We start from the raw sequence: 24477 nt of genomic DNA, 5'->3' as shown, positions 1-24477 counted from the left end.
GATAAAAATAGATTTTGATGCTACCACTGAAAAAAAAAAACAAAGAGCCAGAGAGAAGCAGACAATGATTCAATTTAAGTTAAATTTAGTTTTAAAATTAGCCCACTTTATTTGAAGAACTTGTGTCAATAACTTACTACCCACCTATCTTTTTAATTACCACAGTGACAGTTTAATTACCATGGACAATTAAAACAGTTAGTATTATTTTGAGTTTTTTATGTTACAGTAGATTATTTCACATTAAATGTTAAATACCTATCAGTTTTCATTTCCTGTTAATAAATTTCCACATTCATCAATCTCAAATGTTATAACATTTTCTAACACACACACACCACACACACACACACATAGAGGGAGAGAGACAGAGAGGGAGATTGAGGAAGAGAGACACACAGGGAGAGAGGGAGAGAGAGATAGGGAGAGAGAGAGAAGGAGAGAGAGAGAGAAGGGAGGGAGGGAGGCAGCCCAAGCAAACTGTTTTAGGCTTTTGCAGGGAGATTATTCAGGCAGCTGGTGTCTTACTGGCTTGGGATTCTGATTGATGACAGACAACATAATACATAATCTATTTACTAACTCCTAACAGCTAAATAATGCCCTTATTTTTCACTATAACTGAATTGCCAATACCATATTGACAAAATGTCATAGGGCTGGAGCTAAGCTGACCTCATGTCACCATTTTTCTTTCTGTAGCATCAACGAAGACCCCAGAAAAGACCCCTTATCACTCTGATTAATGGAAGGCACTAAAGGTTACCAGTGAACTTGGTTGTATTTATTTATTTACACTTAATTCACTGGTAAAGGGTGGAGGGATAGAACTCACCCGGTAATGGAAAACAGTAATTTTTTTCCTCTCTCCCACACTGTCTACATCAATGACTGCTTTGCATATTTCAGGGTGCTTGCTGGTGCAGGCAGCCTCTGGGCCCCATTCCGAATGGCTGGAGTCGAGTGTGTGCAGCACAGAAATGGCATTTTCCTAGGGCTGAGCACAGAGTCTGTCTCCATAAATATTTGTTAATTTGGCTTAGAGACCACAGACCCCACAAAGTAGATGGTGGCAGGGGGTAACCTTCTATAATTCTCAAGAAAGCAACTGCTTATAACCTCTCTTTGGCTATGCCTTCCAAGAACAATTGTTCAGAACCAGTACAAAAAAAATTCTTTAGTTTATGTTTATGCAACAGCAAGATGATCTCCTAATCTTCATCTCCACCAAAACTCCTTTAGTTCACGTCCTATATGTGTGATGCCTCTGAAGTCATCTGTCTCTGATGTGATCCTCCTCTGGTTCCCACAGGCAGAGGGACTCTCCCAAACCCAGCTCTGACCACGGCCATCTCTTAGTTCAAGACCCCAATAATTTACAGGTAAAGTCTAAACTTTTTGGCATTTTAAAACTTTTTCTGCCTTTAACTTGTGTACTCTCTCCTTCTTTTTCCTCTTGACAAACTCTTTGTCTTTTAAAACTCATCTGAGACATCGTATTCCCCGTGAAGCTGCGCCGGTCTCCCCAGAGTGAGTTAGACCTTGCTTGCTTTGTGCCCCCACCCCTGAGTACCTAAGACTACTGAAGCTCTCATCACACCACGTGGCAACCACTCATATGTCCGCTTCCTCCAGTCCCCACCCCCACCTCCTCCTTGAAACCCAAGAACTCACAGTGCTCTGCTCCAGAGCCCCATCTACTTTAATACCCAATTCAGTTCTGTCTTATTTCTCTGGTTGGTTTATATCTTCAAAGTTTTGTTTCCCAGTTAGACCGTAAATTCCTTTGGTATGAGTTTCCATCGTATTTTTAACCTAGCAAATGCTTGAGCTCAGCACAGTCATTTATTATGAGTCTGAAATGGAGTAAACCTTGAAGGTGAGTAGAAATCTAACTTTAAAATGTGTGTATGTGTGTGTGTGCGCGTGTGTATATATAAGAGAGTGAGAGAGAGGTTCTTATTTGTTTAGCAATGTGTGTGCCCTCGAAATATACATCTTTTTGCAGATTGCACTGCAGCACAAAAAAAATTCCTAAGAATGACAAGCTCTTTGAAGCACAATGGGAATAATTGCTTATCAAACTAGCTCAATTACATTTCTTACTACTGATTAAGATATATCTGGACCTTCATATGAACAAAAATTTGGTTGCTGGGGTGGGATTTTATAGCTGTATCACTGTAAATTTATACCCACCATATAAAAATTGTCAATGGATATAATTAACTACCAAAATATTCCCTAGGGTTAACTGTCAACTGAATTAACTAAGCAATACAGTTAGGTTTTAATTAGCCATTTTAAGGCCTGTAGAATTAGGTGCAGAAAGCAGGGTGATAATTTCATATAAAAAACCTCTTCTCAACTTTTAGTTTCACATGAGATTCTAAATACATAAATATATACTCCCCAATGAAATCTTCCTCCCTCCTTCTCTCCCTCCCTTCCTTTTTTCCTTCCTTTCTTCTTGTAGTTTTGTGACTTATCTTTTAATAGGAAAAAGTGAACACTTCTAGACAAGAATATTTGTCAAGGAGACATTGCCAGCTATTCCAAAGCCTCGATTTTATTTAGGAAATAACTCTTTCCAAATTTTCAATATTATTTCAAAAGTGTTTACTGGAAAAATCCCTCAGATATCTGTGATTTGAGTTCTTTTAATTATATTAAAAACAATCTTCTTCAATAGTTGTGAGTTCATAAATTGGTGAAAGCAATTGATTGTGGTTGTTAAATAATGCCTAACTCAACATGTTGCTATACATCTTTTGAAATCTTCGAGTGTGGCTAATCTATTCACAATTGTCTTGTACCTTCCCTAACACAGACATGCGCACACACACACCACACACATACACACGTATTCTGACTGTAGTAATAAATCAATAAAATACCACACTCTTGGCTGTGCCTACACTACATTTAGAAGTGATAGAAGTTTCAATTATTTGATTGCATAGCATCTGGCCGTGAAGAATCAGAATAAATTATGGAAGAGGCAGTTTATTTAAAAAGAATGAAGCTATTCTGACATTTTAACTGATGGTTATTTGATGTACTCTGAAATAGTAATTGACTTGATACCAAGCTACCCGTCAACTGAACACTGAATAAGTTACAAATAAAATGTGTAAGATCACAAAGAGTATTAGATTGTTTTCCAGCTCTCATTCTGAAATCCTTTTTGGCTTCAGTTACCTGCCTTGAATACATACACTGATCAAATAAACTGAAGAATGAATATATCTCCTTTTCTTTTTGTGCTAGAGAACGAATCTAAGAGACTTTGAAAAGATTACCTCAAGTATTTGAAGAAACTGATATCTCTCTCCATTTTCATCTCATTAAAAAAAAGAATTCAGGATTAATGGGTTTTGAATAGGAAAGATCTGTGACTTAGCAGCTTCTTAAACCATAGGACTCAATTTTGTGTAGGTCCATATCCCACCAAGGGACATTATTACTCCCTAAATCCCAGGTGGTAGTTGAGAGCTCTAGTGACCAGGAGTTGACATTCAGCTGTGTGGCCTTAAATAAGTCATTTAACCTCTGAGGGCTTTATTTTTTATACTTGTAAAAAGGAACTAATAATATCCCCTTCAATGGGTTATTTGGAGGATTAAGTGAAATAGTGTATGCGAAAGTGCTTTGTAAAATATTATACTATCAAATTGCAAAACTTTCAAAAGTATGGTGTTATTATTATTACATTTCTATTAGATATTATTCCTCAAACCATTTTTTCCTCAATGAATACTGCTAACATAGTGTGTGATATCTATTTAGGCTCAGGAGAAGAGGATATTACTTCTCTCTGGACCTATAATAGCCTTAGGTCTCTACCTTTATAAAAGCATTTAATAAACATGATTTTCTTGACTTCAGTATTATCTAAGCTTTTTTGATCAGTTATCTCATAAATAAAATTTGTAGGGATCATGCAACCTAACATATTTATATATAATAAGTTTATATATAAATATGCAATATATCATATATTAAAATATGCAATTATATATAAATATGCAAATATATATTTTATATAAATTTTATATGTTTTGATATATTGTGAGATTCCAAAACATATTCAAATAATAGTAATTTTAAAGTGATGAAAGAGACTTTGAGTTTGCATATGGTGACGTAAAGCCAGCAATTCTTCCTTCTCTTCTTGGAAACTATTCAACAGCAACAGGGAAAATTACAAAGAAAAAGACAAATTCCATTTCTGACAAAAACAAAAAATAGCTAGAATCCCAAACTATAAAGTAAGTGAAAGGGTTGCCAAAAGTCATGGAGACTATTCCAGAATGCATAAAGAAAGAAGACACTGCAGCACAGATCTTGGAAAAAGACAAAACACACTTTCCAAAGTGTGAAGATTTTTCAGAGGTGAAGGTTTACCCTGAGGTGCAAAACCTAATACCTTGTATGCACAACAGAAGCAGGGTACATTGACTGGCAGTAGGAGCACCTTGTACCTGGTTTTATCCCAAGAAGAAGAAAAAGTGAGGCTAAAAGAGAAATCATAGAGACAAGCCATAAGTGTAGGAAGCAGTCTATGTCTGCCAGATGGGGAGAAAAGTAACTTTGCTTTGGAAAACCCTTATAGCTGCTAAACCCCATGGACTCAAGAGAAACAAACTTATACACAAAACTCTGTAACATAAGAAAAGTCCCAGTTGGCCTTTGCTCTTCCTCAAAGCAAACTTTTGGAAATATCTGGTTGGAGGAAAAGCTCATATTGCAAAGATGAAAAATCAAAAAGAAGCAATCATAGGATCAATAGAAACACAGGAAAAGAATAAAATAAATGGCAGACAAGCAGGAAAAAATATTGCCACAGGTTAGATGAAAGTTATAACCAAACTTTTTGCCAAAAATTTAAAAAGCTTGGTGAAGCAATTGATTGTATGAAGGAAGAATGCAAATCAGAGATGCAAGAGCTCCAGGAAGAGATCCTGAAGCAACAGAGGGGGAAGTGATATGTGATCTGGCAGAGCTTAGGAAAAACATTGAAGGAAAAGATAAAACCATCACAGAAATTAAAATGAGATTGGAAGAAGCACCAGGGAGACCAGATGCTGCTAAAAACACAGTGGGGAACAGAGGATAGAAATGGCAGATGGGGATGGAGGAAGGAAGAAGGGAAGATGAATGAAGTGAAAATGAAGAAAGAGTCAAAAGGAACAAGATGTAAAGGATAGGCAAAGGAGATTCAACATATGTATACTTGGAGGTGCTGAAGAAGAAAATATTGCATCATAACAGAATACTTACAATACAGTTCAAGAAAACTTACCTGAAATAAAGGAAATTTGTATCTGCCTAAGAAAGGATACACCATATTCCAGGGAACACTGACTCAGAACAGCCAATGCTGAGATATGTCCTAGTAAAGTTATTGGACTTCCAGACAGCAACACGACAACAACAACATTCTTTGGGCAGCTAGACAGAGTCATTTCTAAAAGAAAAAAGGGTGTGCTGGCCTCAGACTTCTCCTCCGCAGTAATCAATGCTAGACTGACTCCCAAGTCAGAGGTGTAACACCTACGATATCCTCAAAAAAAGACTATGTAACCTGAAGATGTTATTTGGGTATAAGGACAATAGGAAAATACTCTTGAAGCTGCAAGAATTCGAGAATATTGTTCCCATAAGTCCTTCTTGAAGAATAGCCTACAGGACAAACTTTAGCCAATCAAGATAGGAGAGAAAAAGAGACAAACATGAGCACTGAATGTATCAGCACTAAGATGAAAATAAATGTGGTTTGGATTATAGAATAGAAAGTAAATATTCTGTGCCCTTAAAATGCAGACATGATGTAAATAATGTAAGTTGGGAGGGTAAGGACAAAAGAAGCTGAAAAGTAAAGACTAAGCAAATTCACACACAAAAAGTCATGATGTGGTTTCCTCATCTCTAATAGTTGTTGGTTAGGGATGTCATTTTAATATTGACAAATTAATTAATATAGGCAAGAGTCTATCTAATAGTACAAAAAAGAATCACACTAAGAAAGAGGAAATAATTCACAAAAATTGGATGGTGGAAAAGAGAATGGGGAGAAAAATGACATACATACAATTCTTTATGATCTAAGCAAGTAATGTACATTACCTAAAGAAACTGAGGATTCATTATCATCTAAAATTAAAATTTAAGGGTAACCACATATAAAAAATATAAAACTTTCTATTTATCATGAAAAAATGCACAAATAGGTAAAGAAATAGGACATATGTTGAAAATTTTTCACAAAACTATAAAATAGAAAACACAATATAAAACAATATGACAGAAGTAAGACAAAACTTATCTGTCATACTAATAAATATAAATGGACTTGCCTCGCCAAGTAAAAGAAAATAACTTTCAGAAGCTATTTTAGGAAATAACTTTGGAAGCAAATCTAAACTTTATGTCATACATAAGAGACACCCCCAAAGCAAAGTGATTCAGAAAGTCTGAAAACGAAGGATGAGTAAAATACACCAGGCAAATGCAAACAAAAAGAAAACAAGTTAGTCTTCTTAGTGTTAGAGAAAGTTGAGTCCCAGACAAAGAGCATTAAATGAGTCAAAAATGGGTTTCTTATTGTGTTGAAAAGTGCAATTAACAGTAGATGGAAGTACCAAATAACACAGCATCAATATTTATACAGATAAATCTACAGGAAATACAAAGAGAAAAAGAAACACTTCCACCTTATTCTATCCATTAGAAGTGAGTCACTAAGGTCAGCCCATATGCACAGGGAGGGGAATTAGATTCCCCCTCTCAAACGGTTTGAAGGCTAAGTTATAAAAACACAGTGTGACTTCCATCTTCATCATTCTCCCTCTCTGTCTTGGATCACTCACTCTGGGGGATGACAGTTGCTATGTCTTAAGGATGCTTGGGCAGCCCTGTGAAAGGCTCACATGGCAAGGACCTGAGGCTTCCAGCCAACAGCCAGGGGAGTGAGCCTTCTTTGAACTGGATCTTCCAGCCCCAGTCAAGCCTTCAGATGACTACGGCCTCAGCCAACAGCTTGACTGCAATCTCATCAGAGATCCTGAGCCAGAACCTCCCAGCTAAGCTGCACCTGGATTCCTGACACTAAGAAACTATGTGAGACAAGAAAAAGTTTATTGTTATTTAAAGCCACTAAGTTTTAGAGTACTTTCTTATGCAGAAATAGAGAACTAATACAAAAGGTAACAAAATAAATCTAAAAAAAGGAAGGAAGAAATTACTACAGGTAAAAGTAGAATTAACCAGAAAACAGAAAGTAGAAAAAATAAATTCAAAAGTAGATTTGTTTTTAAGGGAAAACTTAGTAAATTAGATAAACTAGTACCTACTCTAATCCACACAAAAGAGAAAAAGCAGAAATACACAAAATAAGAAACGGTAGGGAAGCTGGCCCTATGGCCAAGTGGTTAAGTTTTCATGCTCCACTTCAGTGGCCCGGGGTTCACTGGGCAGCTCCTGAGTGCAGACCGACACACCACTCATCAAGCCATGCTGTGGCAGCGTCCCACATAGAAGAACTAGAATGACCTACAACTAGGATATACAACTATGTGCTGGGGCTTTGGGAAGAAAATCAAAAAAAAAAAAAAAAAAGAGGAAGATTGGCAACAGATGTTAGCTCAGGGCCAATCTTCCTCACCAAAAAGCATACCTTAAAAAAAAGATGATAAAGCTGAAACAATATAGACATCATGGAAATGAAAAGAATAATATGAGCCTACCTTTCTCAATTCTATGCAAATAAATCTGAAAACAAATGAAATAAATAATTTTCTAGGAAAAGATAATTTACCAATAGATTACAAAAGAGACAGACTCCGTTTGAGGAAAGCATCCTAGGAGCTTGTCTGGAAAACTAGGATTTTTGAGAGATGCACTAACATTCTGCCTTGACTGTCCCAATCTTTTTAATCTACAGATCCCGGACTTGAGTTGAACATCCAACTGGATTTCCAGCCTCCAGCTGGCCCTTGCTCTCTTCAGAGCAGCCAGGCCCACCACCTTAACCGACAATGAGCACATTTCTAAATCCTGTTGCTACTGTTTCTCCTGACTAATAGGGATTTTGTACAATCTAGGGGAGACTCTCTCAGAAACCAAGGACCTCAGTTCATTCCTGAACAGATTTTTCCTCCAATTACAACCCAAAGTTCTATGTGTCTTCCCGTCCCTAAAGCATTTACCTGTGCCACTAAATGTAAATGTGTATAGACAATTTCACCGCCCTTAGATTCTCTAATTGTTTATTTTATTATACAATGTATAATATAGCACATTCTTAAAGCCGTCCATCCATTTATTGTCACATTTCAAAAATCTGGTCATAAGGCCAGCATGTACATGAGCTATTTAGTGGTGAAATTTAGTAAAGTATAATATACAATAAACTGTGAAAATTGCATTCCCCCTGAAAAAAAGAAAAATCTAAACAGCCAATTATCATTGAGGAAATAGAGAAAGTTGTCAAAATGTTATCCTTCCCCCAAAGCATCAGGTTCAGATGGTGTCACAAAGGAATTCCACAAAATCTCCAAAGAATCTACAATTCCATTGTTATTTAAATTCCAGATTTAAATTTTCGGGCATAGAAAAAGAAGGAAAATTTCCAAGTTATTTTATGAAGCAAGAACAGACTCAACAAAAATTAGCCACAAAAAGACAATTTAAAGGAATCTCATATATATGAACATCAATGTAACAGTTCTAAATTAATATTAGCAAACATAATCCAACATCATAGTTAAAGAACAATATATTATGACAAGTTGGGATTATTGCAGGAATGTAAGGTTGATTCAATATAAGGAAATCTACAATATAATTAATCACTGCAAAAGCTCCAGAGAGAAAAGTCATGTGATCATCTCCAAAGAGGCTGAAAAAATATTTGATAAAGTTCAACATTTACACTTGCTTTAAAAAAATTCAATAAAAGAATTGATGGGTACTTCCTTAACATGATAAGGTATTTCCAATTCAACCCAAAAGCTGACAGCATGTTTAGTGGGAAAGCGTTAGATAAATTCTCACTGAAATCAGAAATTACTGAAATTACACTATTACAATTATTGTTTAATATTTTTCAGAATATACTAGCCAAAATAATTAGACAAGAGAAAGAAATTAGAGGAAGAAAACTTGGGAAGGAAGAGAGAAAATCATCACATTTTCAGTGATAGGAAACTTGAAAAACCTAAGATAAACCGAAAAACTATTAAAACTAAAGACAATTCAGTATTGGTATACAGAAATTGGTTGCTTTTGTATATATAAACGCCAACCAGTCATCAGACAAAGGAGGAAAAACTTCATTTACAGTAACAACAAAAAGATAAGATACTTAAAAATAAACTAAAAATGTGCAAAATCCATATGAGGTAAACTGAAACGCGCCTCAAGCAGACAAAAGCAGACTAAAACAAGTCAAAACCATGTTACAGTCCGAGTTTTACCATCACCAAGTGCTCTCCCAGTTAGCCTACAAATTTAACCTGATCCTAATGAATATACCAATCGAGTTTATTTTGAAATAAGAAAAACTGATACTGTTGTCACAGAAATTAATTAGCAAGTTTAGCTAGGAAAAATCTGAAAAAGTAGAGTAAGAAAAAGGAACTAGCCCAAAGAAATAATGTCTTATAATATTCTACTGATTTAAATAATGTTGTAGCACCCCGTGAGGAGAGAGAAATGGCACAGAATTGAATGTCAGAAATTGACATGCATTTGGGTTGGTATGCAGCATAGAATCAGATTTGGTATATGATAAAAATGGTATCTCAAGTCAGTATGGAAAAGATAGCTTGTTCAGTAAATGATATGAGAATAACTAGGTTGTCGTAAGGAAACAAAGTCAGATCTATACCTTACACCTTACATTAGAATAAATTAAAAATAGATCGAATACCTAAATATAAAAAATAAAAGTTTAAGAGTTCTACAACAAGCAAATTATTTTATAATCTGATAGTGGGGAAGATCTTTGTAATTATGACACTAAACTCAGAAGCCGTAAAAGATTGCTTCATTAGACAACATAAAAACGCTTCTGGAAGTTAAAAATTACCATAAGCAAAGTCAAAAGACAAATCAGTAAACTAATATTTGCAACTCGTATTACAAAATGCTGATTTTCCCCAGTGTAAAATGAGTTCCTACAAATCAATAAGAAAAAGACCATAGAAAAATGGATGAAGAATACTAACGAATAATAGAAAATATGCACTGTAATAAACATTGGAGAAGGTGCAAGACATCACTCTTAAGAGAAACGTAAAACACAATTACATTGAAATATCATTTTTTTCTATAATTTCGCAAAGATGGGAAAGCTCAATAACATACTGTGTTGACGAAAGCGAAGGTAAAGAGGCATTATCTTATGTTGCTAGTGGGAGCGTAACCTCCATTGTGAGAAATGTGGCAAATTCTATCAAAATCCGTATTCCTTTCACTCAGCAATTCTATTTCTAATAACTTGTTTTTACAGACTTATTCCCACACATGTGAAATGACCTACACCATTTCAATGTCTTTGTATCTTGTTTGTCACAGCAAAGGATAGAAACAATCTGAAAGTCCATCAACACCAGGCTGATTAAGTAAGCTATGGTGCATCCAAGGGATATTTTGGAATAATCTCCAAATGACATTAAGTGGAACAAGTAAGGTGTAGATAGTATTTGTATTATGTTACCATTTGTATATAAGGAGGGGCAAAAAATGCAATTGTTTGCTTGTATGTGCAAAAAATATTTCTAGAAAAAAATTTTAATGATAGGGTAAATATAAATACACACAAGCATTTTAAGATTTTTCTTCTCCAACCCTAATGAGCTGTCAAGGGCACCGAACTTCGGAGACCACTGCTCCAGGTCTGCACTGCTCAGTAAGTAGCCAGTAGCCACGTGTGGTTTACGGGGCACTTGAAATGTACTAGTCCAAATTGAGATGTGCTCAAAGTATAAAATATACACTGGATGTTGAACACTTAAAACAAGAGAAAAAGAATGCAAAAATATCTCATTAATAATTTTTATCTTAATTACATGGTTTAGATATATTGGTTTAAATGAAACATATTAAAATTAATTTTACTTATTTACTTTGACTAGTTTAATGTGGTTACTGGAAAATTTAAAATGGCGCATGTGGCATGCATGGTTTTTTTGTTGGACAGGTGAATGTCAGGAGAGCAGAGGTCACACTTTGTTCACATCCGTGTCCACAACACACCACCATAACAGAACTAAATAAAATTTTGCAGATGCTAAATACGTTTTGCCAAGAAGTCAGAAGCTAATTCTTTCAAATCACTGGGGACAGAGCGGCCCAGTATGTGAGTAAAGATATTGCTTAAGCTTGTTTTTTTCAGGAAAATCACAAAAGGAAATAGAATAAAAACACTCACTGTGAGGTGGTTTATTCAACACTGTGTTTAGAGATTAGCCTGAATCCATGTGCTATAATCGACTATGTTTCCAAAATCGGTTTAAGGGTTAGCATTTAGAAATTAGGGAGGAGCATTTGGCCAAGCATTCGCAACATGAATCGTTGTTATTGTGTATGAATTGATTAAAGATAATTTTGACAGCTAACAATCTAAAGTCTCATGTAAACCTAAAAATATTTTCAAGATTAAACAGGAGAAATCTACTTAAACTTCCATATACATCTGTCTCGGGTTAGTACGAGCTTGAAAAAATTATTTGCAGTATTATTTGACACAACAGAATTTTTTTCTTTTTAAAACAGATAAAATTCTCTAAGCGATACAACCTATTTCTAATTTCAGTATTTTATATCAATTGAAGTAAATTAGCCACATCCTTTTATACCATAATTTAGTATCTTCCTCATTTGGAAGGAAATATGCCTTGTACCTTCACTTACTTTATGGAAAATATAAATGATTTCAATAAACAAAAAGTATAAATACCAGAAAAAGAAAGAAGAAATTCAGAAGAAACAGGGAGGGAAAGAGGATAATTTTCAAACCCTTATCAGTTCTCATTCAAGTCGAGTTTAGAAGAAACATAAATTGTGACACATTATAAGTCGGCAATACACACACAAAGCAACAAAACAACGTGATTTGATTGAGTTCATGTCTATCAGCATAGCAGCAAATGAAGCAATTACTAAATATAAACACCCCAAAGCAAAATAAACAAGTAGAGATTTAAACCCAGAACTTGAACTGTCTTTGAGTTCTCACTGGTATCTAACACTATGTGCATTTTAAAATTTAAAATAAAATTTTGCATTTTAGGCTTAAGTACATGATATTGGGTGTACATAGAATGCCCTTCTGTTTCATATGCTTCAGTGCGTTTTTCTTTCCATCACTGTCTTTAGTAATTTTAGAAAATCTTTCGTATCCATTCTCTAACCCAGTGGTTCTCAACTGGGGGCGATTTTGCCTTCCCCCAGCGGACATTTGGCAATGTCTGGAGATATTTTTGGCTGTCACAGCTGGGTGGGAAATGCCACTAGCATTTAGTAGGTGGAGGCCAGGGCTACTTCTAAACATCCCACAATGCACAGGACAGGCTCTCACAACAAAGAATTATCTGACTCAAATTGTCATTAAGTTTGAGATTAAGAAACTTTGCTCTAATCCGAGAGGGCGTCATTTTTGGTTCAAGTCAATTTTCCCTTTGGCAGCGTCCTTCAGGAGGTGAACTGAGCCCGCAAATTTCTAAGAGCTGGACTTCATTCTCTAACCGTCTGTCTCCGTCTACATGCCTACATAAATTCATTCACTCACACACTCACTCATTCCGTACTTCCTAGCTCTAATAGGAATAAAAGTACATCATATGTAGGGTAAAATATAATTTATTGTCCAAATTGGGACGCTATTGAGGGTTGTTAATAGTTTTGCTGGACACAAGGAGTAAATCAAGAATGTCCTGGGTAAATCAGGTCATCTAGTCACCTTAATCATATGGCAGCACGCCATGTCCACAATGACAGATAAGACATGGAGGAAGTTCTAATGGCAGCCAATCGGGAGACTGGTATTTGGGCACTGGGACTCAGCATCCAGGCTGAGCTCTGAGATCATTCCTGGTTTGTGTTTGTGCGAGATCACGACATAAAAAAACCCAGTGTGAAACCATGACCACTACAACAGGGTTTGGTTTTAGAGACGAAAAAATAAACATAAAGCTCAGGACACACAAAGAATGTAAACCCTGCTAGAGGTATTATAAAGGACACTTTCTTAAAAAGCACCTGTATAATGATTGCACATAGTAGGTCCTCAACAGATGTCTGCTGATGAACACATCTACATGGTCTTATCTGACACACAGGAGCCTGGCTCCATTTAAAGTGTGTGTTATTTTAAAAAAATTTTTTTTTTTTTTGAGGAAGATTAGCCTTGAGCTAACATCTGCTGCCAATCCTTCTCTTTTTTGCTGAGGAAGACCAGCCCTGAGCCAACATCCGTGCCAATCCTCCTCTACCCCATCTGTGGGATGCCCACCACAGCATGGCTTGCCAAGCCGTGCCATATCCCTACTCGGGATCCGAACTGACGAACCCCAGGCCGCCGATGCAGAACGTGTGAACTCAATCGCTGCGACCCCGGGCCAGCCCCAAGTATGTGTTATTTTAATTCCTGTGATTTCTTGAACCTATGTCTAAGAGGCACAAAGTAGGGCTACTGCCCCTTCTGTACCACAACAAAAAATTACAAATTTTGGATTTGTCAAAATACAACAAAACCCATTCAGGCAAGATAAATAATTATAAATGCCAGCACAGTCACTCTCCTGTTTTCCTTTTGATCTGTAAGGTCGCTAGTGGATGAAATAATCTTTTATTTATATTGCATGTGGTAAAATTTTGAAACAGGATTTTTGCGCCCATCATACTCTCCTTCCATAATTAAGCCTGTAGGGCTGGCTGGCTGATATTTTTTAATGCAGAGCTTGTCAATTTCTGTTAACACTAATTTAGAGTTCATAGCTCCATATATCATGGAAATGTGAGGGCAAAACAATTTATATAAAAAATATTTTGAGAGGAGTTGAGCAAAGTGAAGATCATTTCTGCACTGACTGCCCAGCATTTCTGGTCTGATTATGGCACCGATTTATACAGCGGTGCAGAGAGCTCACCTTTCGTGGCACACACATTTGATTTTCCCAGATTCCTTGCTTTGCCCTCCCTTTCCTCTCATGCATGCCCTCCCGCTATAAATAAACGCCTTTTTACCGCTCTTTGCCATGTGTTGTCTTTTTAATTATACCCCAAACTCTAATATAGTCAGTCCAGATCTCGTTTAGCCATTAACTTGGGAAGAAAAGAGGCTGCCTCCTGAATTTCACACGAAACATTACAAGGGCAGACCAGGGGCTTTCATCTCTTCCCACCTTCAGCAGGCAGAACAATAGGCAGCCATAATCTCGTGACACGCACAACTAATTTATCCAACCAGGAGACAGGTAGCACTCTGCGCTGCCGCTCCTGTCTGAATAGGTGCAGTAAATACTCCGCTTAATAGTAGCTTCTCAGGCGGGAGGGCAACACTTCACAGCGTGGCATTTTTATAATCTTCCTGGCATGCCGACAGCCAGGAGCACGGCCCGCGCATGTTCCTCCTCCGAGGGGCTTAGGATGCATGTAACTGTTAGATGGTGACACATTGTGCCTTTAAGCAAGTTTAACTGTTTTATGTCCCCTCTGATCTGCAGCTTTGTACATCTGTTAAGCTGCCTCTTCAACTTCTGTGGGCACATCTGTGGAGCCGCCACTTGAAGCTCAGTGTGCGTTGTGGGCCTGGTGTGGGGTTGCTTTGTGACTACCTCCTGTTTATCTGTGAGGAGTTTCTCTGTTACTGTGGCAAGGCCACAGTTAAATACATCATCTTGGCTGAAAAGATAATGATAATCTTGTGACAGTCAGGAGGAATATACTTAGGCAAAGCTGAACAAAATCTTGTCTGGAGAAGCACTGATTAAAAAACAAATGAAAAAAAGCAACCGATTTTTCTTTTTTAACATTTATTTCTCAGATATCTGTGGGTCATTTGGGCTTCAATTGATCTGGCTCCAAGCTGGTGTTAGTCAGGGTTCCCCCAGGGAAACAGAACCAATAGAATATATATAGATACATAAAGGAAGAATCATTATGGGAATTGGTTCATGTGACTATGGAAGCTGAGAAGTCCCATGATATGCTGTCTGCAAGCTGGAGACCCAGAAAACCCATTGGTATAATTCAGTCTGAGTCCTAAGGCCCGAGAACCAGAAGCTCTGATGACCAATGGCAGGAGAAGATGGACATCCCAGTTCAAGAAGAGCGAGAGCGAATTTGCCCTTCCTCCCCCTTTTTGTTCTATTTGGGTCTTCAAGGGATTGGAGGATGCTCACCCACATTGGTGAGGGCAGATGTTCTTGATTCAGTTTACTGATTCAAATGCTAATCTCTCCCTGAAGCATCCTTACAGACACATCTGAAATAATGTTTTACTAGCTATTTGGGGATCCCTTAGCCCAGTCAAGGTACAGAAAATTAACCATCATGAAGCTGTAGGTTGGATGAAGATCTGGTCTATGTGTCCTGTCATCCTTAAACAAGAGGTTACCCAAGGCACGTTCTTCCTGTGATGAAATGCAACCTTGTTTCAAGTCTTATATCTTCAGCTAACGTCACACTGGCCAAAGCAAATCACGTGGACGGCCAAGCCCAAGTGAAGAGACGGGGCAGCGGACACCAAAGCATATTATAGGGCCAAGCTCAGCGTCAAAGGGGTAGGAAAATATATTCCTCCCAGGAAATTGGGAGTGAGGGAGGAAGTGACTTTTTGCTGAGGAATAATCTAATCTACACCCCATCCCTGTCTACAAAATGAAGAAAGCACGGCTATTTGCCAGATAGTGGAATTTTCATATATTGAGTCCATCAGTGTGGGTTCCATTTCTGAAAGATGCCAAGGACACCATGAAAGGATGAACAACCAAATCATCTTGACTATGATAAAGAGGTCATCTCTAGGACCTGTCAGAAGACTCGCTAGAGAATTTTGAGAGCTTGGTCCTGATTCTTCAAGACGAAATATTCCATGGTTTGCAAGTTTACCTTCAAGGAGAAAGGAAGGGACGCCCTGGCTGAGAAACTCAGGCCTTTAATATTTACCTCTTCTCTTGATTTTGCAGATTTGTTCATTCAACAGACATGTGTTCTGCTCTTTTAGAACTTTTGGTGTCTAAATACTTGAAGAAAATAAACGTGTGTGAAGGTGCTTGGGTATGTAACAGGGCTGATAGTCATTCACATGCACCAGGACGGCAAACAGCTGGCATCCATTCTGAGTGGCCAAGTGCTTAATCATAGTCAGGCACTGTACCAGGAGCTAGAGACATAAAAGAGAGAAAGACATTCCCTTGAAGGATCCTGTAATCTAGAGAGATAGGCAAGCAATTAGAGAATAGCTGTAGGCATCACGGTAGAAAATGATAAGCCATGTTTCCAGAAAAATCTAGCCTTTGTTATCACCATCACAAAAAGTCTGATGAAGAGGCCTGTTGTTTAGAAATTAAGGCAGCCCTTGCAGGTTACTCTAACTGGGGAAATGTGTCCTCTTCAAGCCTCATGGAAGTGGCCATCATTCCCATGGGCCTGCCAATGCCCATCTCTAAGTGGGACAGAGAAGGGGCAGGCTTCTCTTGGGTTACCTCCTACAATACTCTTCAAAGGACAATGCCACACTGCCACTTCCTAGAGGCAGCTGGCTGGGGGCAAAAGCTCTTGGCTCTGCTTAGAGAGACACCAACACTGGTCAGACAAAGGGGAGAAACTGAGGCTGAAATCCAGAGGGGAAGAATGGAGCTTCCAGACGGACAGAGGGTACCAAGTCCACTGTGCTACAATCTTTCATGGAACAAAGCTAATTTTCTGATTTGCTTAATATTCTCTGATCAAATAACAACCTTGCAGAGGAGAGATGATAACAGACACTTAGCACAGACATTATATTCTCTGTTTGTTTGCCTTTATTTTTTTTCTTTTTTAAACCATGAAATGTTGGTTTACTATAACACTTAGTGTTGAAAAATGACTGACTGATTGCTTGCTCTATACTCTAAAACTGAACAAGCACTCTCATTTCTAATAACCCAAGTTTTAATGACTCCAGAGGGATTAGTAAACAAAAAAAACTTTAGCTAATGCCACATAATAAATCATCAATGAGTCCTCTGCTGGGAAGTTCCTCATGTTGCCTTCACATTCGATTACCTTCTTGCTCTCAATTCAGACTTTCTGAACATTTAGAATATAAATTTCTGGCCTGTTAATACGAGGGCTACTTAGTTCAGAAGCAAAACAGATCCTTCCTTGGTACATAGTCTCTACTCTTTTCTGGTAGGCTCTAGGAAGATGGTTCCCTGGGGACTCACGTGAAAGCAGCTTTAGGAGAAAAGAATGTGAATTTGATCCCGTGTACACTAGTGGAACAGGAAGGGCAGAGAGGCAGAGACACTTACTTATTTCACTGCCTTTACATAGTGATGAGGTCCTTATCCCTGCCTTCGCATCAAGCCCCATAAATCCCTCCAAGGGGACAGGGGGATCAGATCATACATTTAAATTATTTTCAAAGAGGTCAAGCAATTGCAACTCCTTTAATACAGCAACCCGCTGAAGCAGTGATAAATCTCCAAACCGAGGACAGGCTTCCTCCTCTCAAATTTTAGCTGTGAAGACTGATTATGTATGTAAGCTTTGGAGCTGTGTGTAAAGCTTTGTTAGGCAAATCAGTGACCAAACCGTCTCTGCTAGCCCCAAATCTATAACTCTTATGTGTATATGATGAATTTTCTAGGACTCTAAGAATGGACTTCTTAATGTGGTCATCATTGGTCCTCTGCATAGCATCCGTGGAGCCAGGGGGTTGGTTGAGCCTCTGGCAGACTTTTCACTTCAACAAGCCTCACCACTATAATGGAAATCCAAAGGCCTGGAAACCATGTACATAGCTTCCCTGACTAATTTTATTATGCAGACACACTTAATGGCTCCTGTTACAATCACATCCAGGGCGGGAAACAGTACTGGATTGTCACAATCACACTAAATCGACAAGGATTATCAGTCATTAAAAAGGAACCAAATTAGCATCAAGCAGTAATATTTTATACTTAGGAAATCTTCTGTTGGTCAAGGTCCATTACTGAACAACGTCATAAAGGCAGAAGCCGTCAGCTCATTCTCCAGAACATTTAAATCTCTATTGTATTTGTGTAGGATATAATTTCTGGTAGCAATAAAGCCTAATAAAGATTACACCCCGATGAATAAAGTGTTAATAAATTGACCCATGACACTTAAATGGATAATTATATTTGCGATAAAAGAAGAATCTCTCGTTTCAGTGAAGAAATGTTTCAAGTTGTGCTCAATCTAAGTTACCCATGAGCCTACAGGATGGTTTTAGATGGCTTTACAGTGATATAAAATATTAATATTGCTGGTTACCATTGTATTAGATTAATTATTCATCAGGCCTTCCCAATAACGCCTGTCTATCAGAATCATCAAGACTAAATTTAAGATGTTTCCACATGATAAGAAATTGTACGGAAATTAACTATTGCCTGAATATCTAAGCATGGGTTAGAAATGCTGGGTTTATCTTCCCCACAATCTGCACCCTACCACACTATGTCAGCCTGTCACTAGACTTTATCTTCACATGGCAGAGAAGTGTAAAGTGGAACCAGGATGTGATTAGGAGAAGACCGAAAGAGTTGTTACTGGATGCGATGTATTAGATCCAACTGGAAAGGCTCAACATATGTTATGTACTGACGCCTCTAAGTTCTCATTAGGACTGTGCCATAGACAACTAACAAAACCTATGTGAGAGAAACAAAACAAAGCAGAAGTGCTGTGGGGTTGTAAGCACGGCTACCCTCCAGTCTCTTGGGTAAGGCTTCTCCTCTATATTTTTTGTACTACATTAGGCTCAGGAAAAAAACTCTGATGTAACACAACTAACACTAACTTGTTTCATTAATCAATTAATATTTAATACATACATTCATTCAACAAACACTTATGCATTCACATTATGTAGCTATTAGACTCTATTTTGAGAGAATGCTGGTTATATTATATTTTCTCATATAAATTGAATAGAGAAAATGTTGCAGATTCCAAGAAGAAATCCCAGAGAACCCAGCCATCAAGATTGCCATCTCTTTTAAAGCAGGGACTGGGTTTTGTTATTCTTTATATGCCAGGTGCTCAGCATAAATCTTTAGTGGGTAAATAAATATAACTTGTTTTTGAAAGAATTTCCTTTCCAACAATATGGTGGAGTAGAAACACTAAAAAGATTTCCCTGGATAAATGACAAAAAACTCCTTTAGAAATGTATTGTTGAGATGGAAATAAAGCAAGGAATCTTCAGACGCCAAAAAATACAGTAGAAGTGGGAATCTATAGGGGCCGGCCCGGTGGCACAGCAGTTAAGCGTGCACGTTCCCTTTTGGCGGCCTGGGGTTCGCTGGTTCGGATCCCAGGCATGGACATGGCACTGCTTGGCAAGCCATGCTGTGGTAGGCGTCCCACATATAAAGTAGAGGAAGATGGGCATGGATGTTAGCTCAGGGCCAGCCTTCCTCAGCAAAAAGAGGAGGATTGGCAGCAGTTAGCTCAGGGCTAATCTTCCTCAAAAAAAAAAAAAAAAAAAAAAGAAGTGGGGATCTATAGAGCAATGAGGTCAGCTTTCATTCTGGAGAGCTTCTGATGAATTCTGGTCACTTTGAGCTTCCATTTTGACTATTGCATAGGAAAAGGGAGACAGAAGACAAAACTCATAGCCTACTTAAGGTGGAGAGTCTAATAGGAGATCTCTGCATAAATCTTGGATCCTAAAGAATTATATTGTCAGAGAAACAGTGAACTAGAAAAAAACACATGCGCAGAGGGAGACTAAAAGAAAATTGCCTTTCCTGACCTTGACAACGGGAAGAGGGGAAACAAAACCTTTCATAACCACAAATAAGTCCACATATGGATTTGCAACATAAGTTGCACTTTCAGAACATTCTGAAAAAGGCTAAGCCAAAAATTTAGTTTAAAATGGTGTCAGGCTCCTGGATGAAGCAAATATTAAACCCTCTGTAGAGGAATATACTTTAAACTAAAGTTTTCAAAATATCCATGAAATCTGAGTTCATAGTAAAATAAAGATAATAATAATAAAGAAAGGAGCAAGATATCATAGATGAAAGCTAATAGAATATCAACCTGGAGACTATGGGATTTTAGACTTAAAATAAAAAGTTATGTTTTAATATGTTTAATATGAATAAGGAAAATAGAATCTTAAAAATGACAAAGTAGATTTTTAAAAGAACCAAACGGAATTACTAGAAATAAAATACCAAATAATGGAACAAAAACTCAATGGATAGATTAGATACAGCTAAAGAGAGAACTAATGAGATGACAGAGCTGAAGAAATTATTCACAATGCCACACTGAACAAAACAACTGAAGAGAGAAAAACATTAAAGAGAAGGTAAGTGATATGGAACATAGAGTGAAAATGTCTTACTATGTCTAATCAGGGTTATAGAAAGAGGTGAAAAAAAGGTAAGGAGACTCAAAAGATAACGGATGAAAAATTTCCAGAACTGACAAGAGACACTAACCCTCAATTCCAAGAGCCAAAGGAACCTGAAGCAGGATAAATAAGGAGAAATTTACATGTGGACAACAAAATAAAATTTCAAAACACTGAAGACAATGAGATTATATTAAACCCAGCTATGGAAAAAAGATTGTTTATCTCCAAAAGAATGCCATTTAGACTGACAGCTAATTTTTCAACAGCCACAGTACAATCCTGAAGACAATGGAATAATCTAATGTTCTGAGAGGAAAATAATAGTTGTTAAAATAGAATTCTAAACCCAATAAAATTATCTTCCAGGAAAAGAGTAAAGTAGAGATACTATCAGACAAGCAAAAACAGAGTTTTCTCTCAAAATACCAACATGAAAGGAAATTCTAAGTGATATTCTTCAGGCAGAAGAAAAATGATCCCAAATGAAAGTTTAATATTCAAGGATAAAACATAAGCACAGAACTTGATAAATATGTATGTAGAACTAAGTGAAAATTTACTTTATAAAACAATAATTGTCTAATTTGTGGGATTGATAAAAATGAGATATAACTAAAATATTGAAAGAAAATAGCAAAGAAGTTAGGATGGGGTGATCAGAATTAAAATGGTCTAAGTTCCTTTTACTGTTTTAAGAAGAAATATTAACTTTGTATTTAAAAACATTAATTACTTATATTAAAATGTTTAAGGTAGTCAGTAAAAGTATAGCAATAGAGTATAAAACTCACGACTTTGGAGAGAGTAAAAAGAGAATGAGGGAAGGAGAAATATGATCAAACCTAAAAAAAGGCAAGAAAGGAGAAAAAAGAGAAGTAGAACAGGAAGGACAAATGAAAAACACAAACTAAGGGAGCATAAATGAATCCAAATATCTCACTAACTTCAATAAATTTTAAAAACTAAACTACGCATTTAAATGACAAAGATTTTCAGAGTGGGTTACAAATATGACAATTATCACTATAACAATTCTTAATGACTAATACTTAATATGGCTTCAAAACACATAAAGCAAAAATTAACAGAGCTATAAAGAGAAACTGAAAAAAAATCCACCTTTATCTTTCACAATTATTCATAAGACAGATAATGAGTAAGGATACAGTTGATCTAAACATAATTAAACTTCATCTAATGGATAAATACAAAACATTGCACACAACTGGAAAGCACACATACTTCTGTATTAGTTTTCTATTGCTGTCATAACACATGACCACAAATTTAACAGCTTAAAACAACACAAATTTATCATCTTACAGTTTTATAGGTCAGAAGTACATACGGGTCTTACCAGGCTAGAACCAAGGTGCCAGGACAGCTTTCTTTACTGACGGCCCTGGGGGAGAGGATGCTCCCTGCTGCAGGCAGGTTGTTGGCAGAACTTAGTTCCATGCAGTTGTAGTGCTGAAGTCTCCAGCTGAAGTCTCCTTGCTGGCTGTTGGCCTCGTGTTGTTCTCAGCTTCTAGAGGCCATCCCACATTCTTTGGCTCATGGACCCCTTCATCTTCAAAGCCGGCAATGGTGGTGAAGTCCTTCTCACATCTCATCTCTTCTGCATTCTTTTTCATCATATCTCTGACCAACAGGAGAAATTTCCCCTACAAATCAATAAGAAACTACTAACAATAGAAAACCAGGAAAAAGTTTTGAACAGTACTTTGGAAAAGAGGACACAACAAGGAAATAATATGAACAGATGCCCAATCTCATGAATAATTAGAAATTCAAATGAAAATCCAAGGAAATTCCAGTTAATACCCACAGAATTAGCAAACAGAAACATTTTTGAGCTATTGGCAAGGATGTGAAACAGTGGAAACTCTTCCGCTCTTTTGGTGGGAGGATCAGTGGCATAACCACTTTCAAAGACAATTTTGAATTTCAAAGTAAAGTTAAAGATGTGTATGACCTAGGATCTGGCATTCTCCTCCTAGACATGTACACTAGTCAGTGGTTCTCAAAGGGAAAGTCAGTGGACCACGTGCTTCAGGATCATCAGGGAGGTTGTAGAGATGTAGATTCCTGGACTCGACCTCAGAAGGATTCTTACAATCCTTGGAGATGGAGCCTGGGGATTTTTGTAGGTGCTCCAGGCCATTCAAATGCACGCTAAAGTTTGAAAGCCACTACTCTAGGGCATCTCTTGCATGTATGCAGCGTGACACACATACAGGAGAGTTTATAGCCAGAATGCTGAAAGACAGAAGAGAAACCACCCAAATATGCATCAACAGTAGGATGGATAAATAAATTATGGTAAATTCATACAATGCATAACTATACAGTAGCTACATGCATCCATAGGTTGAATCTCAGGAACATAAAATAACATAGTAGGGGGAAAGAGCAAAAGAATATATACAGTATAAATACATTTACAGTCAGGCATTGCATAATGACGTTTTGGTTAACGAGAGACCGCATATATGATGGTGGTCCCATAAGATTAGTACCATATAGCCTAGGTGTGTAGTAGGCTACACCATCTAGATTTGTGTAAGTACATTCTGTGATGTTCACACAACAACAAAATCACCTAAAGGCTTGTTTCTCAGAACATATGCCCATCGTTAAGTGACATGTGACTGTATACTAAGTTCAAAAACGTGCAAAATCAAACAATATATAATTATATGATTTAGAGATACATACATATGAAATTTAGGGGTACATAGGGAATAATAATAAATTTAGGATAAAGGTCTCCTCTGTGGGGAGGGAGGTGGATGGCAGTGGGAAGGGACATAGGGGCTTTTGGGGGCTACTGGTAGTGTTCTACGAATGGGTGTTCATTTCACTGTTGTTCTTTATACCTTATACATGATATAAATATATCTTTGCATGTATTTAATACATACAAATTTTTTAAATGGGAAAAAAGTGGTTGAAAAGATGATTAAAAGTTAATTGTTTACTTAGCAGACTGACAATTATTAATGTCTCTGAAAGTGCTTTTGACAACTCTTTAAAACATCCTTACTATTCATGGCCATCAATTTTGCCTCCAGAGCAGAAATTATGGGAAAAAAAAGAGGTAGCAGGGGAGAGAGGAGAGGAAGAGCTTTGCAAAATTTTGACAAATGGCATTTGGGAAAACATCTCTAAACTTTTCCATTTTTTATCAACCTGTCAACATTTCAGACAATTAAGGAGAGTTCCTAGAGAGAGTGGACCACTTGAGACAACGTGTGCCCCGTCTCTATGCTTGATCATGCTGATCAGGAGCAAGTCAAGTGCCGAGAAATAAATGTGATGTTCTCAAAGACCGACTTTCCCATCGTGCAAACGGCCGTAGTCCTTGAAAATAAGATAGATACCTTTCCAAAGCTACCTCTGACTGCACTGAAGCTAGCATTTATTTAATGCTATTTGTGTCATGCTAACTAATGTAGCTTCTTGAAGCTTCTAATTTGTTTTCAGTGAGAAATTAATATCCTGGTTGAATCAGTTCTCTCATTTCCATAGTTCTATAAGGCACAGATAAACCAAGGCTGACTGAAAAATAAAAATGGTGAAGGGCAGTATTCTCATGACAAGATCCTTCCTTTCTGAAATGACATTTTTCCTTTCCTTCCTCTACTGCACCAAAAGGACATGGAGCCCATGTCTCATCTCTAGGAAACATGCACGATCCACGTGGAAGTGTTTTTTAAAGGCAGCCTTGAAGTGTGAGCTTGAAGATTGTGCCAGGCCGGGTATAATAACAAAGTTTGCTATCATATGTTGGCTTCAACCCCTTTGTATTGCTTTTTCTGGTTTGACAAAAAAAAAAGGTCTCACTTTATTCCTATGGA

This window comes from Equus caballus, chromosome 1 (genome assembly GCF_041296265.1).
Source record: "Equus caballus isolate H_3958 breed thoroughbred chromosome 1, TB-T2T, whole genome shotgun sequence".
In the NCBI taxonomy this organism is placed as follows: domain Eukaryota; kingdom Metazoa; phylum Chordata; class Mammalia; order Perissodactyla; family Equidae; genus Equus; species Equus caballus.
The sequence above is the reverse complement of the archived record's forward strand: the minus strand, read 5'-3'. Positions refer to the sequence as shown.